General features: G+C 43.7%; 1 protein-coding gene across 1 annotated transcript in view; it reads left to right on the top strand.

Moving 5' to 3' along the window:
- Positions 1–25975, top strand: part of ARSB (arylsulfatase B) — a 141677-nt gene that overhangs the window by 99181 nt on the left and 16521 nt on the right. The gene's annotated exons all lie outside the window — the stretch shown is intronic.

Genomic DNA, 25975 nt, shown 5'->3' with positions numbered 1-25975 from the left:
CACTGATAGTTACCCGAGCTATAGTCTCTCTCAACAGTCAGGGGCAGCTTCTGACCATCGATGAGGTGGTGATGAAAAGATAATCCTAGAAATTAGGCTGTTATTGGGGGAGAAAAAAGCAGTCTGTGAACAGTACTAACAACTTTCCTGCACTGCCGACAAACCCCTGTGACACCAGGTGAAACACTTGCATTCCAAAAGTCTTGTCTGTCACCCGCCTCTAAACCAGTATTTCACTAACTTGAATGAGCACAGGGATCACTTAATTCAGTTGGGTTGGGCCGGGGCCTGAATTCAGGATTTCTAACAAGCGCTCGGGTGGTGCCAATGCTGCTGATTCTCTGTACTTTGAGTAGCCAGTTTCTAGTCTAGAAGGACTTACATTTGATTTGAAGCTCAAGGTTTACAATTTAAAATATATGCATAAATATTTGATTTAACACTAAATAAATATTTTTGTGAGATATGCAATTGAAGACAGAGATACAAGACCTTAAATCTGAGAACTGTTTTACAGGTCTTGATAAATTTCCACCCAAGTTACTATTAAGGCCAGTTGGATAGCAGTTTACACTGTCTCTCTCATTGTCCAAATGCCAAATTGTTTTCTGATCCTAAAGTAATCTAGTGTTTGGTTAAAAAAAAAATCAAAATATATTCCAGCCAGTGAGGAGTGAAGAGTTTAGAGCTTATTTCAGAAGTTTGGCTTCTTTTTCCTTTTGTTCCTGATGTTCTCATTCTGCCACCATTCAGAAAGAAAACCCAAACTTCCAAAAAATGGTGGTGAACTGAGCATTTACCACCCAGGAAGTGGTTCCCAAGTCAAGAATGAGGTAGCCAACTTCCTCAGACTTCTCCCCAAATTCTCTGAGAGGCTGCTTGGGTTGTGGGCTCTGACTCCTTTCAGGTACCTCCTCTGATCTCGCAGAGTATTGGGGATGAATATAAGCCAACTCCGATGAATCCCCAGAGAGAATGCGTGGAGACACTAGGTGACTAACAGAGCTACTTCTGTGTGAAAAGTAGGGAAACTCCCCAGGTTCATGCCTTTGTAAATGACTGAGAGGTTACTCTGGGGTGGGTTTTGACGTACATGCACCCATCTGGCTGGTCAAAGCAAGAACCGGGACACCTGTTTCTCTGTCTCTCTGTCTCCGAGGAACACGGAGTATCCTCACCCAGTGACCCTGTGTGAGTTCATCATGCATCCTGGACTCAGAAAGCTTCTTTTCTCTTCTCACCTCTCAAAAATAAAAGCATAAACATGTCTCCAATTTCAGAGCATCTGAGAAAAATATCTAGTCACTTGCCACATTTAGAGGGAAAATGGTAGAATTTGTTGTTCGTATAATGTTGGAAAGAAGAAAACCTATTCTTTTTTTTCCCCATGAATTGATGCCTTGGTTTGGAACATCCTAAGAGGATTCAGGAGAGTTTTCCTTTAAACTGTATAGAGATTAGAAACAAAACATTACATGCGTTATTTAATTTAAAAATAAAATATAGAATTTTATATTCAGTATCATCTCAATTATATACAGAAATACAGGCATCAGAACAAGATTAGAAGGAATACACCAAAATGTTATGATGGTCCATTCGCTTTGGAGAATGCAATTATAGATGATTTTTATTATCTTTTTCATTCTGTTCAGTAAAGCCCACTTTTTTTTTTGCAAGTATACACTGTTACTTTTGCAATTCACCAAAAAAAAAAAAAAAAAAAAGAGAGAGAGAGACAGGAAGCAAAGCAACCCTGCGATCAGGTGAAAAGTCCTGGAGCCTGCACCCTCTCCCACCAAACATGTCTAAATCTCTGTTCTGGAACTTGTGTCTGTAGTTGTTTGATGTTTTTATGTGGTATAGATCTGTGTACTGCCTCAGTGACAGGAATAAATTAGAGTGGCTCGGTAAAGACCAAACTCATCAATTTTTCCCAAATCTGTATTTGATTAATTCTACAAAGGTCCAGGTCAAAGTTATTCCTCAAACCTTATTATTTTAATAAAGAAGCCCAAAGTTTCCACGTTTGTCAGGAAATTCATTATCACTGTAGAATAGCAAAAGGTCACAAAATGTCTTCTTCCACAATCAAATAGCACATAAGAAAAATTTCTTTTTCTCAACAATTCGTTACCCCGGCAGAACCAAGAGAAACCTCTGACATTTGCTTCAGGGGAAATAAATGTTCCATAGATCATGGAGAAAACTGACAAACAAATTAATGAAAAACAAACACACTCCTGCAGTGTAGCCAGCCATGCCAGACCAAACACAAGTCACAGTCAGCTCTTAGTCCAGGTCTTCCCAACTCTGAAGAGTGACCGTTTCCATAATGGCATCAGCACTTCAGTTACAGAAAGCTGTACACACACCAAAGAAACACAAATTAAAGAAACATGCGGTGGAAAAACAGAAAGAGAAATTCTGTCATTTCGTGCAAATTTAACTGGAGTGGGAAAGTCATTGCTGGCAAAGCATTGTTGAAATCTTGAGCTAATAAGTGGAAGCATTCTAGAAGTTACTCACCCCCCCCCTTCATAACGCTTTATACAAAATTGTAAGTTGACTGAATTTAGCAGTGCTCAGTTTTCTCACATCCTAAAAATTCCTTTCTTTAATTCAGCTTTATCCTGGCCATCTTTTTCTTCATCTCTAAATTTGTCAAGGAGTGACTTACATGTGCTTTCTCCATATTGTCAATTTCCATTTATTTACAAACTATATAATTTTAACACCAAGTATATTTCCGTTTTCATGTTTTAAAAAAATACAAGCAGGGAGGGGTATAGCTCAGTGATAGACCACACTTAGCATGCTCAAGATCCTGGGTTCAATCCCCAGTACCTCCATTAAAACAATAAATAACCTAATTACCCCCCCCCAAAAAAACCACAGGCTGTACCAGTAAAGCCAAAATTCACTATGACCCCCAGCTCCAGTCCCCTCCCCAGAGATGACCACTGTTAGCAGTTTTGTCCTTTTAGACCACTGTAGATGTACTTATGTAATATGGATTTATGGATGTACGTGTGTATATAAAATACTTTTGGGGCATAAATGCTACCATAAAATGTACTTTTTTGCCATACTGTTTTGTTTTTCGGCATTTTTTTTTCTTTTTTGTTTGTTTGTTTTAACTCAATGATCTACCTTGCAGATCTTTTTAGGTCAGGACATATAAAGCAGTGGTTTTCAGCTGGGGTCCATTTCTAAAGACATTTTTGATGGTCACAACCTGACTTCAGGTACAACTGACATCTAGTAGGTAGAGACCAGCGATGCAGGACATCCCACCCCAAATATCAGTAATGCCAAGGTTGAGAAACCCTGATATGAATCTACTTTATTGTTTTAGCTGCTGCATAGTATTCTGCAGTTTATTTCACTGGTCATGCAAGAATGTACATTCAGATGAATTTTCCAAAACATGTTTATTTGTGCCCAGTAGTGAGTGTTTCTCCCATTTACTTTTCACCCAACCACAATCTGCCTTCTCCCCAAAATACCCCCTAGGTTACCAGTAGCCTCCTAATTTCCAAATCCCTTGGCTCCTTTTCTGGGTGAGGTGACTTGGCCTTTCTGTCACATTTGTGCTCATCACCCTTCTCCGGGAAGCATGCCCTGCCCCACCCCCTGAGGCTCTGCCCTAGCCTTTCTGCTTCTGTTGCCCCAGTTCACTCTCCCTGGCTGGCCAACCACCACTTCCTGAGCTCTGGCTGTCCTCCAGGCACTGTGCTAGGCACCGGGGATCTGAAGGCGGACTGAGAGGTCCCTGCCCTGGAGACCCTCTGGTCCAAAGATCAAGCAGGTACAGGAGTCGCACAAAGCAAAGCATGTCCTGGTCAGGGTGTATGCAAAGTTTGCTATGGGACTGAATGATTAAAGTATGGAAGTTGGTTTGTTTTTTTTTTTTTTAAATATAAGTAGTTTAATATGCAAACATCTTTTAACATAATTTTTGACAGTATCATTTTTGTCATATTTTTTGTCAGTATCATTTTTTAAAATTGAAGTAGAGTTGATTTGCAATGCTGTCAAAGATTTTAAAGGACAATAGAAAATGTTTTTCCTTCACAGTTCAGAGTTTACTGCATATTATATTTATCTTCATGACTACTTCTCCCATAATGTAGATTTTAAAAAAATAAATCAAGAAAAATACTTTCCTCACATTTTCCCACCACCACTCTCTTTTTCTGCTTTTGAAACAGCAACTGCATTGTTTCACGTTTGCTCTACAGGGAATGCACTTGGCCTTGGCCAAGGCAGAGGAAAGATCAAATTAGAGAGCAACCTTGCTTGCTGCTGTGGGCCGAGGGGCGGGAAGTGAGGTTGGCACGCCCTCCTCTCCATCTGGAGCCTCCATCCTCGAGGTGTTCTTTTCAGCCTCCTGGGGCTGTGGGACCGTCACCTCCCACCAGCCCGTCACTCCTGTGAGGGGACTCCAGGAGTGCGCTGAGTGCAGCTGCCGCCTGGCTCTTATTTCCCTGGATCAAGGGATGTTAAGCCCCTACCTGAAACCTGACAGCAAGGCAGAGCTCCACTATAAATCCAAGCAGTGCTCACTAGCAGTGAACTAGAAGTTCACTCTGAACGCTCCGTGCGCAGCCCGGGGAGATATAAAGATAAAGGGGACATGGCCCCTGCCCCCGAGAAGCTGGAGGAAGCTAAGGGTGGGAGCATGTATAAGCAGCCACTTAGAATTCAAGGCAGAATACAGTAAACCCTAAAAAGAGGACTGAGCCAAATTGCTTCAGGAGAAAGGGGGGGTTTAGTTATGATAGAGGATCAAACAAGGCACTTGAAAATTGTCTCCTCTCTCTCTCTTCGAAATACCAGCAGCTTTGTTTGATGGGTTCTTTCAATTTAAACACAAGGGAAGTAAGATTTCAAAAAGGAGGGATGAAGTGTGAAGAGAACTAGATTCTAGAGTGCTGTTACGCTGAGCACGGCATAGTGCGGGTGAAGCTCCAAACCTTAGACGTGGAGTTTCTATCTCAGATAGTTATCTCAAGTCTGAATAAAAGCATCCAGGATTGTGGCTGTCTTCGTCCCACATGCTCAAGTCTGAGCCACCCTGTTTGTATGTCGGGGGTCTTAATTTGATTCATTTCTGTCAAGTTCATTTTATGCAAGTCACATAATCTAATTCTTAAAGGCACACCCACTGATCCCTCCAGATCTGTGTGTAGAACTCCAAGGTCTGTATTTGTATTTCTAAGTGCTTATGTTGAAGCCGAGCGCTGAGTTCATAAAGGATTAGCTGGAGCATAGAGGCTTTTACCATAAAGCCCTGCTAGACAGAGGGCAGAAAGGAAGATTTGACGGATGTGCGGGATCGGGAAGGGCAGCGCTAATAGGGGAGAGGATGAAGCAGCTGGTTGAACGGGTCAGTGAACAAGGACAACAATAATATGAACCAGAGCTGGAGTTTGTTTGGGGTCTACAAATGCCCATTCTTTATCTCTCCAAGAAGAGAAGTGATTGGACTAGAGTCGGAAGGCATGGGGAGCCCTGCTCCAGACACGCCCAGGGAGCTGCTGGCATCACTTCCTCTTGCTGTGTGACAAATGACCATGAGTTTCACAGCTTCAAACAACACCCGTTTATTACCTCACAGTTCTCCAGGTCAAAAGTCTGGGCAGGCTCCACTGGGTTGCCTCCCAAGGCTGCAGCCCAGGAGTCAATCAGGCTGGGCTCCCACCTGGAGGCTCTGGGGAGGAATCTGCTTCCAGGCGCTTTAAGTGGTTGGCCGAATTTGGTTGCTTGTGGTTGTAGGACTAAGGTCCCTGTTCTCCCTGCAGAGACTGTTCCCCGCTTCTAGCATCTGTTCTCATGTCTTTGCCCGCTGACCCCAAAGCCAGAAAGAATCTTCCTCTTATCAAATCCGTTTTAGGTCTGGAATCTCTGACTTTTCTTCTGCTCTGAGCAGGAGAAATCTCTGTTTTTAAAGGCTTGTGATTAGGTTAGGCCACCCAGATAATCTCCCATCATCATATCTGCAGGGTCCCTTTTGCCACGTAAGTCACATAATCAAGGGAGTATACCAGGGGGCAAAGGTCACGGGGCTTAGAACCACAGCCACCCAGGGTGTGGCTCCATCTGACCTTGAAATGACACCTTGAGGTCCAGGGCCTAGGGCCCCGAAAACCATAATCAAGGGTTGAGGGATGACAAATGACACAAGGAAGGAAATGTTCTCCAGAAGCCAAACACAAAAGGACTTTTGGAGGCAGAATCAGAAGAGGAATTCAACTCCTTTACTCAATAAGCATTTTTGCAGAGAAGTTTCTTTGCAAGGCCCTGTAAGCGTTAGAATAACAAAGGGGAACGTGGGGTCCCTGTGGTTTATGAGATACCTCCTAGACTAGGTATGGTGTCCTGATCAAATTTGTATCCTGAGAAATCTACATGACTTTAGGAAGATGCTTTTATATATTTTCCAGACATGACTGAGGGCCTGCTGCTGTTGCTCCTGCCACCAGCTTTCTGCTAAAGGAGGCCACTCAGGCCCTGAGAAGCAGGGACATCAGAGCTCAGGTTGTGGTTCCGAAAGGGGCCTTCAAGGCCTCAGGGCTCCAGCAGAAATGACAGTTGAGGCAGGGACCAGAAGCCTCACATTGTAGGGAAAGTGCCTTCATGGAGAAGAAGGGGTCCCAGGAGGCTACCTTGCTCAGATCAACCATAAACTACCAAAAACACATCATTTCCCTGTATTATTTCAAAACATCTCCAGAAGTGAGAATTCCTCAGTCTCCCTCATAATTCCAGAGTTCTTTATTTCACTTTTCCCAATGTGTTAATTCTTTTCCCTTTGTTCATTCAAATGAACAATGCTTGGCACTTTCCTTATTACTCAGTAGCACCTGGACCCGAGTTAAAAAAAAAAAATTAAAGTCGGATAAAAATAGAGATCCAGAAAAGTGATCTTCAGGAAAATGTGGGAGCAAGAATAGTAGGCTCAGATATTTTCCTCCCCCTTTTCTGACAAACTGCCATGCACAGTTCCACAGGTTGCTAACTGTGCAAGGGTACAGTTTGTCCTTCTTTTGCCAATTCATGCTTCCTGGCACAGGAAGGGGGTCCTGTTCTGATCTGAATAAGGTACTATATAAAATTGTGGGGCCCTGCTCTCTATGCCTGCTCTCTCCTTATCTTGATCTTGTGAGTCACAGTGAAATGGGTAAAAAGTAATCCATTTCTTAGACAAAAAGCAGGGAAGGAGCAGTAGACAAGAAGGAAAGCCAAGGAAAAAATTCTTGGGGGAAGTCAATAGGGAAGGAAGGGCAGAGAGGGAAAAAGGAGGTGGCCATGTGACCTCCTAATTAGGAGTTTAGGAAAGATGGTTTGCCCTGTTCAGCAACCTAGACTAGACTAGAAAATAAGCATTTTCTTTGAAATAAAGTTCATGTTCAGTCAACTTCGTGAAAAGGTAATTGCATTGTAATTAAGCTTATAGACGTAAAATTAAGCCTAATGCCTTTAATTTTACACCTTTTTTGGGAGGGTTTGGTTTGTCTGCTTGCTTTTGTTTTGGTTTGGCTTAGTGTAGGGTTTTGGTGTGCCTTTACATATTCAACAAACACTTCTTGGTACTGATTATGTTTACAGCACTCTCCTGTTTCTTATATATAGTCCTTGAATACAGTCGTCCTCAGTCTTTAGAGCACATGAAAGTCATCTAGGCAGCACGTTAAAAACGCAACTTCCTGGGCCCTCCCTCCATACAGCGGCAGGATCTCTGAAGCCAGAGGTTGATCAAACACCCAGGCGGTTCTAATGATACAAGGATGACACTTTGAAAAAGGTTGCTTCCGGGATGGAAAGAGCATAAGCCAGAGTTCCTTGTCCTCAAAGAGCATGTGAATGAGTCAGCAAAATAAAATGTAGGCATATTTCGAGATAAATAATAGGCATCAGAGGATGCTGAAGAGCTAGATGAATGGTAGAGAAAGTGGTTAATGGGTGAGATAGTACAGGGAGAGAAGAAGGAGATTCCTGAATAGAGTTCTCAGAGGGTTTCAGAAAAGAGATTGGATTTCAGCGTGGCTTTTAAAGGAGGGAGGCGGCATTTCAGGTGGCGGAAATACATGAATGAAGACACTGTGATCTCCTGTGGGCAGACAGCTCATAGCGGCGGAGGGGACACTGAACTCATCCCTCCTTTCTGCATCGCTGATGACCCCTCTTTAACCACAACCTCATTCCTCTGCCTTAGTAGGTTCCTTTTAAGAATCCCTCACAAGAGATTGCACATGTACATATAGAGAGAAATCAATCAGCATTTAAATCTGTGCATGAGTTATGTATAATTTCAGCCTGATTTAAGTGTCTCTATTGTTGAAAAACTATGTAGGCTCCAAATGGCATCTGATTATTAAATTCAGATGCCGAGGCTTTCGCTAACAATGAGCTTTTTTTTTTTTCCAGTGTACTTTTTTGCTCTGTATACTTTCCATCAGGAGTGGCAGGCCTACAGATGTCTCAAACTATACTGCCAATCAGTGAAATCAAGGAAGTGGTCACAAAATTAAATGTAAAGACACTCTATCAACCTTTTGCAATGTGGAGCCTTTGTTTATTCCTAGAACCCATGTTCGGGGTTCATTCTTTTTAAACTGATCACTATCCCAAGTGTTTTTATCGGAGAGTGCTTGATACTTTTTGTAATTCTTTCTCACTCAAGCACTTTTGAATATCAGAACACAATTTCAGAAAATATGTTTAGTAAAATCAGAAGAAAATGAAGAGAGCTCTCTGTTTTGCTTTACTTGTAATAAGTACAAAATGAGAAAAGTGGGTATTTGTATGGTACTGCATGACTCTGTTATTTAGAGTTGAGAAATTAGAGTACAGATCACCGCTGTGGGTTTTTTTTTAAGTGATAAATTAATGCTGTGTGGCTTCAGGTAGAGACTGTATCTGAAAGTTAGTATGTATAACTGCATGGGTAGAAAAACTACTAGTGGTAATATATTTACTTATTCTTTCTATGTACACTCATATTTTCTGAACTTTATTTCTCACATCACCAATTCTTATTATGTTCATGTGTGTCTAGGAAAATTCTGAACCCTCTAAGCTGCAGCAAATGCTATATTATGTGTGTGTGTGTGTGTGTGTGTGTGTGTTGTTTCTGTAATGTATCCATATCAAATGTTTGGGATTATTTTAATAGTATTAGCATTAATTTCTACTAAATTGATCTTGACTGTTATATTGCCATTCCCCATCTATTACACATATATGTATATGTATATGTATATGTATGTATATGTATATATATGTATATATACATGTATATGTATGGTTGGTTTGTTTTTAACATGAAAATCATATTTGAAGTTTCCTTGGACAACTCTCCCAGCCTGGTTTCACAATGATTGCTCACTGAGGATTTGGTCTGCTCTCTCTTCTTCTCACCGTAAATGCTTTTCTCTCAGGCCAGGTGGGTGCCCCCTGGACACTGTGCTTCCTTCTGGGCTCAGTCCCTGCGTTCTCGTTTGTGCTTCTCTTGTGTGCTTCCCACGATCAGACCTGGCAGACACTAAGCACTTGCCTACTGCTGTGTAGAGTCTGACCTGTACCCCAAGGAGGGCAGCCTTTGAGCCCTTTCCTGTTTCCAAATTGATTTGCTTGTCAATCTCAATATGCAGACACCTATGCACAGAACCCTGGTGCACTCTTTCCTGCTTACAAGGAGGTAGCACTTTTTCTACTCGCTTGAACAGTTAGATGAATCTGAATTCACATCATTCAGGCAGCACTTGGCCAAGAATTCTGAATGTTTAATCTCTGGTGTAGGTTTAGTTCAGTTGGCTGGTATACTTCCAGTTTAAAAAAAAAAGTGGATGAAATATGAATCCACTGTTAGATTTTTCATCTGCATTAATAATTAGTATTTTCCAGATATTGAGTTTCTGCTTTTTATATTGAGTTTTTAGGAACATGAGTATGGGCAAGATTTCATACTCATTGCTTCACACAATATGTAGTTCCTAAGATAACTGTATAATTCCAAATGTCGATACACCCATAAGAGAGTTTGCTTTTCCCTCTCACACATCTGTTTTGCTTTATGCAAGAGAAATTTCTCATGCCAGAATGACTTTCAGTGGATATAGGCAATCTGCTTTATGTTGAGCCTCTGCAATTCACAGATGCAAATGTTTAAAAAGCAGGGAGGTTAACATAGTTATTTCTTCATCTGAAACGTCCCCAGCCACTACTTTTGTCCTTTAGAAAAAAAATCTTATTGTGTTATAAATCCATTGTGTGTAATTCTTAAAGCCTTGCCTCATAAGTCTCATATAAGAACTGAATTAACTCTTTAGTAGCCTCCTAGGATGAATTTCAAGGTCCCACTAGTTTATACTGCTAGTTTGAGTGTGTCTTCTTGATAGAGCTTAGGTTCTTGGGGAGGGAATAAAAGAAGCAGTTTCATGACCCATAATAGAATCCCACTCACCAAAAGAAGAGCCACCCCCCAAAAAAGTTTAACCTGTCAATGTGTGCCCTCCATTATTAAATCAAAAACATGACTGAACATCCCTTGCTTCACTCTGCTAGGGAATGTGGGCAAGGCAGAGATCATATATGGAAGCCAACCTCAGAAAATGCACAGTCTAGTTGGACGGAGGAAATCTAAAATAACAATGGGCGGGCTAAGTGTGGGCTCTTTGTGTCACCAGGCCTGCTTTGTGTTCTTGCTGCCTCATGAGAACGGAGTGCCCATTTCTTGTCACACCCGCAGCTCCAGACACTTTTTCCCAAACCTTAAATTTAACCCAACCCTTTGGGACCTAAATTTTCCACAGAAATTTTCGCAACTTTTCTTGTACTGCAAAGTTGTTACATGGTATAAAGCCTTCTGCATAGCAAGAAGTTGAACTTCGCTAACATTAGCTCAAAGATTCAAAGCCTTTGAGAGTTCGAGAGAAATCCAACCACAATCATTTTCTGATACAGTTGAACATGGGAGTGTTCAGTGGGTGAAAGTTCCTGAAACTCTCAAAGCACAGGCAGGCCGAGTGCAGCTCCTGGTTGAAGATGTTTAACTCACAAAGTTCCTGGCAGTGCTCACTGTTTGCAGAAGGAAGCGCTTGTGTTTTTTGAAAACAGGTCCAAAATAAAAGCTCAAAAGCCATTCCGTGCTAATTACAGTTACGTGCTTGAAGGTCCAGCTCTGTTGGTATCTCGAATTAGAACTGCAGAGTGTGTCCCCCAGAACATGAGCTCACATGGCAAAAATAGACCAAATCTACCACCCTGCCAAACTGACCGTCCGCGGAAACCTCGTCTGCTTTCTGAAATGGGATGTAGGTTTCCGAATTCTCTAGCCCATCTCCATCCAAAGCAAGTGAGAAACAAATAACTCCCCGGCACCAGCTTCATTTTTCAGTTCAAAGGAGAGTTTTCACTGTGCTGTTTCTACCTGTCTTTTCACAACTGAGTTCTCCCTGGAATACTTATACCAATGGTACTAGAAATTCATGGGATCAGAGAGCTGGTTTGGGATGTAAATTTAGTCATTTCCATTCTTACTTCCCCTCCTGTCCTGACTCCCTGCATTGCTGGCTCTGTCTGTGTCTGTCTCCAAAAGAAAAATGACTGCCCTACTCTGAGCACTTAAAGAACAGACAAATGAACATTCTGCCTCATGTTCTGAGGGGGACAGTGAGGCATGAGGGTGACAGGAAGTTGGAGAAGCAAATAGAGATTAGGAGAGCAAGTTTTGCTGAAGAGAAGCAGTGCCTTTTCGCCTGGGGCAGCAGATGGGCCACTGTCTCCCTGACCCAGGGCTCCAGTGGAAAGCTCACCATGCTGGGTCACCAGACTGTGGTTTCACAGGGGAGGAAGGGGCTGGGGCAGAGGTGGGCCCGGCTTCTACAGTCTACACCTTCTGCCAACATCCAGCCGCCACCGACACCTCCCTGAGACTGGGGTCCCAGGGTCAGCCAGTATCACAGGGCCAGGCAAATGGACCTGTAGTTTAAGAAGCACCTCAGAGGGATGGGGTTCAGAGCCACGCCTGCTGTGGGGAGAGCAGGGCGGGCCCCAGGTCTTGTGGGCAGGTTGTCAGGACGTGGTCATCAGAGCAGGAGTCCAGGGGTGAAAACCTCCAGGCAGCGGGTGTGGCCGGATGCCTCCTACCGAGCGCCGCAGGGCTGCGCCTGCCCGGTGTCCGGCCGGGTCCTGGGGCTCTGGCCGGACTCAGCCTGACTGCGGCCTGGGTCTCCCAGCTCCAGCTGAAGGGCGAGAAGTGCTGCTGGCTGTGGAGCTGAGCCAGACCTGACAGCCCCTTCCCTCTACCCAAACATGCTTCAGAACCATCTGTGTCCTTGTTTGTCCCTCTCTGGTGTAGGTGTAGGAAAGAGTCACCCACAACATGTGCCAAAAGGTTTACCACCAGATGCCTCTCCCGCTGGCTAGAGGGGGTCCTGAAATTCTCTCCATAAGAGCTGCTTGCCTGATTAGCATCCCTCAGTGAGAACCCAGTGTTGCTCCGGAGTAGAGCTGGGTTCAAGTCCACCCTGTGGAGCCCCTGCCCGGGTGGGGCCAGCCACAGAGTCCTGGCCGTCCCTCCCACTGGTTCTCATGGTCAACAATGCCATGTTCTTCCTGTCCCCCCAGGTATGCCGTATGCTCTCCTGCCTCCGTGCTTTCCTCATGCTGCTCCTTTCGCCTTGACTCTCCTTTCTTGCCTTATTCTGCCTGATAAAATCTGGCTAATCCTTCAAGATCCAGTTCAAAAAACTTTCCTTGGTAAGGCTTCCCAGCCAGCACCACCGCCCTGCCCTGCAGGAATGAAGGAACACTCAGCACTTAGATGCACCTCTAGCCCATTATGACAGACTTATTCATACACATTTTTGGTTAGATTCCAAACCTCTCAAAGACTGGGACCTGAATGTCTGTCTGTTCATCTTTATATTCCCTCCCAGCAGTACCTAGGACATAGTTTGTAATTTACACTTGTCTGTACTGCAGGTCTGTTACCTAAGATGGAAGCCTTGAGCACTCATTAACGTTTTAGCTCTGATTAGTTGAGAAAATCAAAAGCAGGGCAAGTGGAATAGCTAACATTCATGCCTTTCTGTGTGCTGCCTCCTCCCGCCCACAATCCCCCCCACCCCCACCCCCTGCCGCCTGCCTCCATCCGACAGAAGTGTCAGCCAGGACATCATTGGCCTCAGCAGAGAGGGATGGGAAGAGGGGCCATCCGGGTTTCCTCCAGTGACCCTGCAAATGGGGCAGAGGTGTCAGCCCATTCTGAGTTCTGAGCTGTCCTGAAGGCAGAGTGAGATTGGTCCCTGGTGGCCTTCCAAAGTATTTGGCTTTCTGAAGCTGCCTGTGGCTCCGGAAATCAGGGAAATGCTTTAATGGGAGTGCTTCTCTGTGCTGGGAGGTGTAAATGCAACATGAAATGAATCTCCCTCCACCCAGTACAGGATGTGCTGGGCAAGCATGCTGGGCAGCCCCAAGCCAGCTACGTGCACTAGGACGTGGTCCTCCCAGCCACACTGCAGGTGATGCAGAAAAGTGTCTTTAAAACCACGTGGAGTCAGAGATTTGAACGCTAACTGGATGTCTTGATCTGTTCAGGCTGCTGTGATAAAATATCACAGACTAAGTGCCTTTTAACAGCAGAAATGTATTTCTCACAGTTCTCAAGGCTGGGAAGTCCAAATTCAAGGTACTAGCAGGGTCACAGCCGGATGAGGGCCACTTTCTGATTCGTACCCTGTGCCTTCCCCCTGTGTCCTGTGTGGTGAGAGGGGAGGGGCTAGCTCCTGAGCCTCTTTTATCCAGGCACAATCCTATTCACGAGGGCTCCACCCTCATGACTTAGGTGGTGCCTCCCAAAGGCCCTGTCTCCTAATCACATCATCTTTGGGGGTTAGGATCTCAACATACGAATTTCGAGAGGACGTAAACATTCAGACCATACCACTGGAGGATGTAAAGCTATTAGGGAGTTGTTGTTAATGTTCTAGGAAACATTGCTCATCTTTGCCCATTAAATCACTATCATTGTGATAATAGTATTGTGATTATGGGTTTTTTTTTTAAAGAATCCTTGTCTTTTTGAGATATACACTGAAACATTTATAGGTGAGTGTTCTGATGGCTGGGATTTGCTTTGACATGATGTGGGGAGGAGAGGAAGCAGGGAAAGGCGGAGGAAGGCTGACCACAAGTGGATAATTGCTGGAGTTGGGTGTTGGGTGCCTTGGTGTTTATCATGTTATTCGGTCTACCCTTATGTATGTTTGCAATTTTTCATAATGAGTTTTTTTTTAATTATGTAGGAAAGAAAGTGGAAGTTTTGTTGTCATCCCCTTAATTCTTGGATTCGTTTTATTACATCTCTTTGCCTTACCTCCGATCACCTCTGAGGATCACCTAGTTAAGGAAGAGGACCCAAATCAATGGCTTCTCCATCCCTCCAGCTGCTTCTTAAAAGGCCTTCCCTTGGGTTTCTCAAATATGTTTAAAGGCCTTTGTAAAGGAGACACACTTACTCGCGTTGGTCAGGTGGGGCGGGGGACAGCCTGATGACCTGTTGCCTCCTCTTGGGACAAAGCATTGCCTCTCCCCAGTGAGGAGTCACCACCTCCTTGATGGCAGGTTATAGTAGAGAAGCCTTCCGCTTCACTCTGCCTGTATCCCAGTGGAACTGGCATGGGAACCTTTTAAAAGAAAGACACTTTCATGGGGCTGACTACTTGGAAGCCAGTTGATGAAGATGTGTTATTAGAGCCCGGGGTCCACCAGCCACTTAGGGATGTACAGTGTGGAGGGCAGGCTCAGCACTGAATCACTGAATCTCTCCAATGTTTCCATTTTCTCTCCCTCTGCAGCCTGGATGCTCTGAAATCCATCAGCTTAATGTTTCCCAAGTAGATTTTCGTTGACCTCAGTTTCTTTTTCCACCCTCTTGTTTCTAAAACACCCTCCCCCTGTTACACAGGCACACACCCACCTGCACGTGCACTGGCACCCTGCACTGTGGAAAGCTCTGTGCTCACTCTAGGGTCCTCAACACTTCCCAGCTCCATGGCCCTGCTTTCTGCCTGTGCAACCCGCAGACATGGTTGCAAGAGAGCTGAGAAAGAATAGCTCACGGAGGGTGACGGGAAGTGGAGGGGTAAGCATGGCAAGTGTGTGCCCACCAGTGGACTTGTAAGTGGAATGATGTACAAGCTTCAGAGTTTGGGGGATGCCTGCCCTCTGTCTGAGTTAATATCTGGTCTCACTCCCTGTTCATGTTCCATTTTCTGGTGGGGTGACCTGGAGGGAGCTGCCAAAGCCATATTATCACATTCCAGATGCCGTAAGAGCCATGGGTGATCATGAATACAGTCGGGTTCCAGGAGATGCTGAGGATGGAGAATAATGAGGCAAATCTTAACCTGTTGAAATGCGAGCTGGGGAAACGTAAAGTGCTGTGCTTGGGGCCCTTTGCAAAGAGCCGTGTGAGAAGGAATAGCTGACTGGGAACGTGATATGAGGCAACAGTATGATGGGGCTGCAGGGACCCACAAGCAAGGGTTTTTAAATCCGTTTGCATGGATAAAGGAGACTGAGAGCATAGATGCTGTAATGTGTCCAAGAATGCTGATCCAGACACCATGCTTTGGTTCCTGTAAGCTTCTGAGGGGGCCATCTCAATAAATGTGAGCTGTTAGTGTGAAAGGTGTGATTATTTCTGTGATGGGGCCTGATACTGTGCGTTGCCTACAGAAGATGGTCCATAAAGATCCTTCTTATGACAGCCTCGTGACATCCTTCAGATCGTTCTGTGTGCCAGGGGGCACTGAGCCTTTCATTTCTTCTCAGTAGTAGTCAGTTTTGTGGTGGCTGTCTCTCTCTCTCTCTCTCTTTTTTTTTTGGTTGAAGTAATGTTGACTTACAATGTTGTCTTAGTTTCTGATGTACAGCATAGTGATTCAGTTATATATATTCTTTTTCACACTCATCAGAATGGCCATGATTAAAAAGTCTACAAACGATAAATGCTGGAGAGGGTGTAGAGAAAAGGGACCCTCCTACACTACTGGTGGGAATGTAAATTGGTGCAGCCACTCTGGAAACCAGTACGGAGAGTCCTTAAAAAACTAAAAATAGAGCTACCATATGATCCAGCAATTCCACTCCTGAGTGTATGTCTGGAGAATCCTCTAATTCGAAAAGATAAGTGCACCCCCAGTATTCAGATCAGCACCACTTACAATAGCAAAGGGAGGGAAATTGCTCAGTGGTAAAGTGTGTGCTTTGCATGCATGGAGTCCTGGGTTCAATCCCCAGTACTTCCATTTAAAAAGAAATTAAAAAAAAAAAATACAATAGCCAAGACATGGAAGCACCTAAATGTTGGTGCTCCTTCAAGTTCCTAAGTTACACTATAGGGTGGTAGAGAAGAGGCTGAGGCTGGAGTAGATTTTATAACAATAATAATAACAATAACCATGAAGGCCACCATATTTTCCCTGTTTTGTGCCAGGCACTCGCTCAGCACTTTGTATTCACTGGCCCATTTAATCTCCATTGAAACCGCAGGGAAATAGGTGGTGGCATTCTTCCTATTTTATGGAGAAGTAGGTCTTAGAAATGTTAAGTCGTTTGCCCAAGGCTGCACAGCTGGAATGGGGTAGAGCTGGGATTCGTCCTTTATCGCCAGAATCCAGGCACTTCCTGCCTCTCCAGTGCTGCCCCCTTCCCAGCATGAAGGACTGTTCCCTGGAGTATTCTTTGCAGGACTCAGGGCTGCGGGGAGTGCCACTGGCATCTCTTCTAGGTGAACACATACCAGAGCCCAGGATCCAGTTTCTCTGACGGGACCAAAATGGGGGCATTTTCTTCAAGCAGACATTCCAGCTCACCCCACCATCTTCCTGATCAGAGGCATGTTCAGCAGGTATTTATCCACACATAGCATCATTCCCTCTCTTTCCTGTTGGCTTGTCTAGTCAAGGTCAGAGAGAACCAGAAAGATCTTGTGCAAAGGAGAGAGTTTTGCTTTCTTAGAAATAGTTCTTTGAGGGGAGGGTATAGCTCAGTGGTAGAGTACATGCTTAGCATGCACAAGGTCCTAGGTTTAATCCCCAGTGTGTGTAAATAAATACATACATACCTAGTAACCTCCCTCCCATAATTTTTTAAATAAAGTAAAAAAAAATTTGTTTTTAAGAGAAATAGTTCTTACAGCCTGGAAAACAGGAAAAGTTTGCATTTGCCTCTTCCTTCCACAGTGAAAGATGGGTAGAAGGAAAATAATTAGAAATAAAATTAATGAATAGATGTACATACATATATTCCTTTTCATATTCTTTTTCATTATAGGTTTTACTACAAGATATTAAATATATGTATGTATATGTGTGACTGAAACATTATGCTGTACACCGGAAATTGACACAGCATTGTAAACTGACTATACTTCAATAAAAAAAAAATCCTGGGGAAAAAAATTAATGAATAGGAAAAAAAGGGCATTTTTCTTCCTCGTCACCTCATTTTGTTCTGCGCTTACTAAATCTTCATCTCATACCTAGTATAAAATCACTGATTAAAGTGTAGGTTCTAATAATGTGCTAGTAGCTGCCTATGGGCTTTGCTGACTTGATTCTGCTCTGACTTGTAGCTAAAATGTCAGATTTTCACTGCAGATAAGTGGCAAATGCAGAAAGTAAGTCAGTATACAGGTAAACCTGATATGACTGTAGGATTCAGTCTGATGTTTGTTATATGACTCAGAAATCATTAGGAAGAAGCTTTGGTATTTTCAGCTGTCCCTCTGAAATGTGATTTATGGTTTAGTTGGGGTCCCTCACTCTCCAGTGCACATCCCTTTGAGTAAACCTGTGCGGAGCTTCCTGTTTCTGAGGAACCGTGTCTATGTGTCATTCTCACAAAACCCTGGAAGCCGTCGCTGAGACCCCACTAGTGGTCTCTGGCCAGGAGATGTAGGAATGTGGCAGGGAAAGATCAGTCTCTCAACAAATATTTATGGGGCTCTTACTAAACTAAGTTCTAGTAATTTATTTTTTTCTTTTCCGTTACAGTTTCTTACAAGATATTGAATATAGTTCCCTGTGCTATACAGTAGGACTTTATTGTTTATCTGTTTTGTATATAGTAGTTTGTATCTGCTAATCCCACTCTTAACTTATCCTTCCCCCCTCTCCCCTCCCCACTTTGGTAACCATAGGTTTGTTTTCTATGTCTATAAACCTGTTTCTGTTTTGTAAATAAGTTCCTTTGTATCATATTTTAGATTCTACATATAAGTTATATCATATGGTATTTTCTTTCTCTGTCTGACTTAGTTCACTTATTATGAGAGCTTCTAGGTCCATCCTTGTTGCTACAAATGGCATTATTTCATTCTTTTTATGGCTGAGCAGTATTCTATTGAATATCTATACCGCATCTTCTTTATCCATTCATCTGTCTGTGGACATTTAGGTTGCTTCCATGTCTTGGCTTTTGTAAATAGCTATGAACATTGGGGTGCATGTTTCTTTTCAAATTAGAGTTTTCTCCAGGTGAATACCCAGGAGTGGGATTGCTGGATCATATGGTAACTCTATTTTTAGATTTTTTAAGGAACTTCCATAGTATTTTCCATAGTGGCTGCACCAGTTTACATTCCCACCAACAGTGTAGGAGAGTTCCCTTTACTCCACACTCTCTGCAACATTTATTGTTTGTAGACTTTTTAATTTTATTTTTAGCTTTTTTTATTGAGTTATAGTCATTTTACTGTTTGTAGACTTTTTGATGACGGCCATTCTAACTGGTGTGAGGTGGTAGCTCATTGTAGTTTTGACTTGCATTTCTCCAACAATTAATGACTGAACATCTTTTACGTGCCTATTGTCCATCTATATGTCTTCTTTGGAGAAATGTCTTTTTAGATCTTCTGTGCATTTTTTTGATTGGGTTGTTTGTATTTTGTTATTGAGTTGTATGAGCTGTTTATATATTTTGGAAATTAAGCCCTTGTTGGTTGCATTGCTTGAAGATATTTTCTCCTAGTCCATAGGTTGTTTTTTCATTTTATGGTGCAAAAGCCTGTAAGTTTGATTAGGTCCCATTTGTTCTTTTTTGCTTTTATTTCCATTGCTGTGGGAGACTGACCTAGGAAAACATGGCTACAATTTATGTCAGAGAATGTTTTGCCTTTGTTCTTTTCTAGGAGTTTTATGGTGTCATATCTTATATTTAAGTCTTACAGTTAATCCATTTTGGGTTTATTTTTGTGTATGGTGTGTGGGAGTGTACTAACTTCACTGATTTGCATACAGCTGTCCAGCTTTCCCAACACCACTTACTGAAGAGACTGTCTTTTCTCCATTGTATATTCTTGCCTCCTTTGTCTAAGATTAATTGGCCATAGGCGTATGGGTTTATTTCTGGGCTTTCTGTTCTGTTCCATTGACTCATTTGTCTGTTTTTGTGCCAATACCATGCTGTTTTGATTGCTGTAGCTCTGTAATACTGTCTGAAGTCTGGGAGGGTTATGCCTCCAGCTTTGTTCTTTTTCTTGAGTATTACTTTGGCAATTCTGGGTCTTTTGTGGTTCCATATAAGTTTTAGGATTACTTGTTCTAGTTCTGTGGAAAAACATCCTGAGTAATTTGATATGGATCACATTAAATCCGTAGATTGCTTTGGGTAGTATGGCCATTTTAACAATATTAATTCTTCCAACCCAAGAGCATGGAATAGCTTTCCATTTCTTTAAGTCATCTTCAGTTTCCTTTATCAATGTTTTATAGTTCTCAGCATATAATTCTTTACCTCCTTGGTCAGATTTATTCCTAAGTGTTTTATTTATTTATTTATTTTTGTTTTGGGGGAGGTTATTATTTTTATTTACTGCTTATTTATTTTAATGGAGGTACTGAGGGTTGAACCCAGTACCTCATGCATGCTAAGCACACATGCTACCGCTGAGCTATACCACTCCCCGACTAAGTATTTTTTTTGATGCAATTTTAAAAGGGATTTTTTTACTTTCACTTTCTGATCTTTCATTGTTAGTGTAAAGAAGTGCATCAGATGTCTGTCTGTTCATCTTGTGTCCTGCTACCTTGCTGATCAGCGCTAGTAGTTTTTGTGTGGAGTCTTCAGGGGGTTCTATATATAGTATGTCATCTGCATATAATGTAAGTCCTTGTAATCTGAAAGACATTTGAAGGCATAGTCCCTGCCCTAGAGTGGCTTTGAGTTTATAGGAGACCTGATAGAGACCTCTGAGGACACATGGAACACCTGGCCTCATTGTCCCGATGCGCCATGAGTGCATGGGTGTGAGGACTCCTGCCCCTGAGTGGGAAGGCTTGTGCGCAAGCCGGGAGGTGGAGACAGCCTGACAACTCTAGCCGATGTCACTGGAGACAGAAGGGCCGGTCCCTGCTGGGCCATCAGCATCTGTGGAAGTAGGAACCGCCCACTTTGTCTTCTCTCCAGGATCCACTCTGAAAGCATGTGGCTAATTACAGCTTCCATTTCTACCTTTGGTTCTTAGTTTTAGTGTATTAATTATCTGCCATGTCAAGAGATTTCCCCTGATCCCTCTGGGCTCTCGCCCTTCTTCCTTCCAGAGGCCATTGCACCTTGCTTGTGAGGTCAGAGTCCTTCCCTGGCTTCCATTTCTCCGGTGGCACATGAAAATCAGGCAGCTTTCAACCTTCCTCTCCCCTCTAACTTACCCTCCAGTTTTTCCCTTGAGAGAAGATTATGTGATTACATCGACCAAATCCTCCTGCCTCCGTGGCAGGTGGGTTTGAAGGGAGTGGCAAGGCAAGGAAAGGAACGAACTAGTTTTGAAAAAATTCACTGGAGCTGGAGTAAAACACTTTTTCTTTCCATTTCACAGTTTGGTTACATCTCCGTGAGCACTGACTAATTCTGAGAGAGACTCTCCCCTGGTGTTTCTGTTTCTTTTGGCAGGAGTCTAACCTTGCATATATCTTAGGTGAGCTCCTTGAAACTCAGGGGCATTTCTTTTCTATTCTCAGGACATTAATGGCTAAAAAGTCTTAGCGCCGTGACTCTAACACCCTTCACTCACCTGGACAGCCAGGCTCCCTGTCTGGTTCTGCCGGCTGCCTGCAGGTGGGAGGCTGAGGCCACTGAAGTGAGCACCAGGCCCTGTGCTGGGCCCAGAGCTCCCGGCCTGCAGAGAACGGCACAGGAGCACAGTTCCCAGGACAGATGAGGTGCTCGGTACATAATCACTGAATGGAATAAAGCCAGTTCCTGGTATGACACCAAGTATAGAATGAATGCTCAATAAACACGTGTTGAGATATGGATAAATTGCTGTGTTCCATGGAGGAAGAACTCCAGTCTTTATAGAGCTGGCATCGTTTGAGCCTCTGGAAAGGACTTGGGCTGGATAAAATAGGAAAGCAGCCCTAAGCAGAGAAGCAGATGTCTGATCTGAGCCCTCCAGCTGAGGAAACCAGCACTGTTTCTGTGGGAACTTGGATACTCTGACCTCGCAGAAGCTTGCAAGAGTGGAGCGGGCTGGAATTACGCAAATCCAGGGGCTTCTCTGCCGCCTTTGGCATCAGCAGCAGCACGCACTGCACTGTGCCAGCCGCCAGCTTCAGCAGCCGGCACAGCCCAGTAATTATCTCCTGATCAAGCGAGGCAGGGATATGTGTGGAAATCACTTTTTAGTAGCAGATATTTCTTTTGGAAAAGCCCCAGTAAGCTGCTGGTTTTCTCAAGTGTTCACAGGCTACCAGAGGACTGACAAGCCAGTTTAATCGGATTTAATACAAGAAGCATCCCCAGTGCAGAGGGAAGTACACTGTGGTAAATTGACAGCCTCAGAGCTGGAGCTCCAGCTCCAATGAAGGAGTGAGAACACTCTCCGGGAGAGCAGAGGAGTTGCGCGGGGAGGGGGAGTGCAGCTTTCCCATCCCAGGGCGCCTGCTCTTTACTCCCCAGAGGCGAGCTCTTTATCTCATCCGGGTAAGTACTTGTTTCGCTCTCAGAAGAGCAAACACAACCAAATAAGGATGTAGAAGTGTCCTCCTTGTGCTTGCAAACAGTCCCCCTTCTCTTGACCCGTCAGGAGAAAAGATTCTGGAGTTAACATCTTAGAAGATACCAGTTCGTTTAAGTCCATCGCGAGAACTTCTGGAGACGTCCTTAGATAGAGCAGTGGGACTGCAGGTTCATCCTGGCCACAGATTCCTTCTCAGCTATCTGTGCAAACAGAAGAGACCAAACATTTTCAGTATGTCCTAATGCAAAGCTGGATGCCTGAGCAGCATCTCCCACCTTGGACTCCAACTAGCTGGGACAGGGAGCTGAACTCCTCATCTCTGCAAAGGGAGCTCAGGTTGCATGATGTCTGAGGCCCAGTGGGAGCGCTAACATTCTTCATTCTGTAGTAATTATCTCCTTAATTATTTTAGTGTCTTTTCTCTAAACCTTATCCTTCTGCAATGACCCTGTTTGGGGTGTGAGAGTGAGATACAGTGCTGCACCCACATGTGCATATCCCACAGCCGTGTCTCAGCCCGCTGCCCTCTCTCCATCTTGTCCCTACTTAGCTCCCTCTCAAGTCTGACCATCACTGGGAGCTCCAGCTCATTCACTTACTCAGTAATGTTCATCAGCTCCATCCACAGTGCTGAGTCAAGTGTACGGTGCACTGGTGAACACTGTAGTCACCGTGCCTGCCTTTTTTGGATCTTATCCTTTTAGAGGGAGACATAGAAACAAAGAAATATATAATTACAGATTGTAACACAGGGGTTGATCTAATTTCACTGCAGAGGTCAAAAAAGGCTGCTCTAGAAACTACAATTTGGAAAAAAAAAGGCTGCTCTGAGGAATCTGAGGAAGTACTATTTGAGCTGAGACCTGGAAAGCGAGTTAACCAGGCAAAGAGTTGTGGAAAGTGCTCTAGGGAGAGCGAAAAGCAAATGCAAAGACGCCTGCAACCGGGAGGACCGTTTGGATGAACAGAGTTTAGCGTGTCCAGAGAATTGAAAGAAACCAGTGTGGATGGAACAGACTGAGTAAGGGGAGTGGATGAGCCCAGAGGAGGAGTGGATTCGCTTAGATAATGCTGGCTGCTGGCACAAACCAAAACTCTGTGATAATCCAGACAATGAAGACATTTCTCATTCATGTAAATTACAGGACAGGTACTCCTGACCAACAGACAGCAATCTTCCCAGCAGTGTTTTAGGGACTACAGATCCTTCCATCCTTGGCTCTGCCAGTTTTAATGAGCCGCCGAGGCAGGCATGCTTGTCTGCAAGGAAGTCTGTGCACAAGAGGGTTTTCTGGGTCCAGGCCTGCCTGGGAGTTGTGCTCCCACCCCGTCCACATTCCACTGGCACATACCTAACTACAAGGAGGCCAGGAAACGTGGTGGGACTGTGATCCTTGGAAGGAGGCAGAGCAGATCGTGCAGACCCTGTGGGCCGTGTTGCAGAGTTTAGGCTCCATTCCTCGAGCACCTGTGGTCCATCCATCATCACGTCTAAACCTACATGTTCGATTGCTTATGTCACACAACGTGTCTAAACCTAATTCATCATCCCCCTCAAATAGCAACATGTCCTCTCAGTGTTTTCTTCTTCCTTCAGCAATGCTGGTCCATACCTAAGAGTCCTTTTCTCCTGCTCTATTGTCTAAAGACTTTCCTTCTACCTCCCAGGCTTGGTCTGTTTCAGTACTCAGCCAGCAAGGTCCTTTCATTGGGTTCTTCTGGCTCTAATACAGACGCTAATTTGCACATTTGCAATGTGGAATATCCCCTCGGTGTGACTGTTATTCCTGGCTGTGATGTTTTTGCAGTATCAAGTCATCTGGGAAGTTTAATAATCAAGTCATAGTGTTACTGGAGAGTAGGTTCCTCTCTTGTCACAGAAAGAATTCAGAGACAAGACACGGGGGTCAAGAAAGTAAAGTGGGGATTTATTAAGTAATAGTACGCTCTCAAAGGGAGAGCAGGTAGACTCAGGTGAGCAACTGTGCTGAGATTTTTGGCAAGCTGGTTGTATGGGATGTAAAAATGAATGGGTGGAATATTCTTTGAGGATGGAGGGGTTTGGGATCGTATTTCCTGATTTTCATCCCAGCTCCACCTTCCTGAGGGAGGAGGGATTTTTATCTTTATTTAGTCTTGATCGGAAGTGTCATGGCACCTGTTCAAGATGGGTAGTTCTTATCTACAAGACTAATTTTATTATAGTGAGCATATAATGAGCCTCAAGGTCTACTGGAAGTGGAATCTTCCTCTGTCTTGGGTCTAGGTGGTGCTAACCAGTTTTATGTCCTATCCTCAGTGGCTATATCATTCTTTCAATGGTTGTGCCCTGCCCCATTCCCTCCTGTCTCAATAGTGAGTGTAGAGATGAATCTTTCTAAAATGTGCCTTTCTAAAAATGTGCCTGCTCAAAATGTTACTGACTTCCAGTTACCTACTGGAAAAATGTTCTAACTTCTGTAGTTTGGGGGAACTAAATTGGCCTATCCTTTCCAAGCTGTTCTTATCCTGGGCCCTCTCCAGCCAGCTGGGGTGTCCATGTATCCTCCAGAGTCAAACAGACTTGGTGAATTCCTGTCTCATACTACTCCCCTCTGCCTGGGACGTCGTCTTCCTACTCCTCCACTTCTCTGAATTCTGCGATTATTCAGTGCCAGCACTCATCCCCAAGTCTCACCTTCTCTGGGAAGCCTTCCTTTACCCCACCAACTAGAAAATACATTTCTTATTGTCTGTAGAGTTCTGTAACACTCCCCAAAGTCCTTTGCACAACGGCTTGCAAATACTAGGTGCTTGGTTTGTGCTTAATTTATTTACATTTTATCTTACCACTCCTTTGGCATTTGTCGTGTTTTGCCTTTTATGGACATTTATCCTTCCAGTTCATTCTAAACTTCAGGAGTAGAGATACTTTCCTCTATATCTAAAACAGTACCTGGCACATCCTCAAAAAAAGAAGTGCTTAATCGATGCTTTTCTGTAATTCCTGTAACACACGGTTCCCTCAACACAGCAGATGCCCAGAACCATTCTTTTTGATTTCTTGTGGTTGTGGTCATTGTTGCTGTTGTTTGAATATATGACCCCTTCTGAAATGTAAAGTCTTAGTCAGTTAAGGGGGGATGCTTTTTCTGGGAACTCCAGCCCCAAAGGAAGACCTTTGGGTGATATGTTTGATGGGGAGCCAATCCTGCCAGTGACTCTCTAGCTGTCTGTAGGCAGCTTCCTACTTTGTTTCTTCTGTCTATTCAGAAGGCCAACCCTGGGTTTGTCATAGAGGGTTCAGTTACAGATATTCCCATTGTCCTATTTACAATGCTCCTTTCCCCCAAGAAAGAGGTCGCAGGGAGTAGAGGTATTGCCCTAGAGGTCTGTCTTTTAAATTTCCCAGTTATCAAGATTTTTCACATGAAATAGTATATATCACTTATACGTGGAATCTAAAAAAATGAGGCAAGTGAACTTACTTACAAAACAGAAAGAGACTCACAGACATTGAAAACAAACTTACGATTACTGAAGGGGGAAAAGGGTGGGAAGGGATAACTTAGGAGTTTGGGATTAACAGATACAAACTACTATATATAAAATAGATAAACAACGAGGTCCTACGGTATAGCACAGGGAACTGTGCTCAGTATCTTGTAATAGCCTATATTGGAAAAGAATCTGAAAAAGAATATATATATGACTGAATTGCTATACACTAGAAACTAGCACAACATTGTAAATTAACTATACTTCAATAAAGAATTTTTTAATTAAAAAAAAAAAAAACAACCAGAAGAGAGCACCAGACCAAACGACCATATTTGCAGAATCTTCCGACTCGGGGGGGGTTTGATCACTGAAACCGTTAGAGGGAGATGAGCCCCTGGTGGTATAGCTGGCCCCTCCATTCCATTTCCAAATCTGCCTGCTTCTCAACATCCTCATTTG

This window comes from Camelus dromedarius, chromosome 3 (assembly GCF_036321535.1).
Source record: "Camelus dromedarius isolate mCamDro1 chromosome 3, mCamDro1.pat, whole genome shotgun sequence".
NCBI lineage: Eukaryota > Metazoa > Chordata > Mammalia > Artiodactyla > Camelidae > Camelus > Camelus dromedarius.
This window is presented reverse-complemented; position numbering and strand designations above follow the sequence as displayed.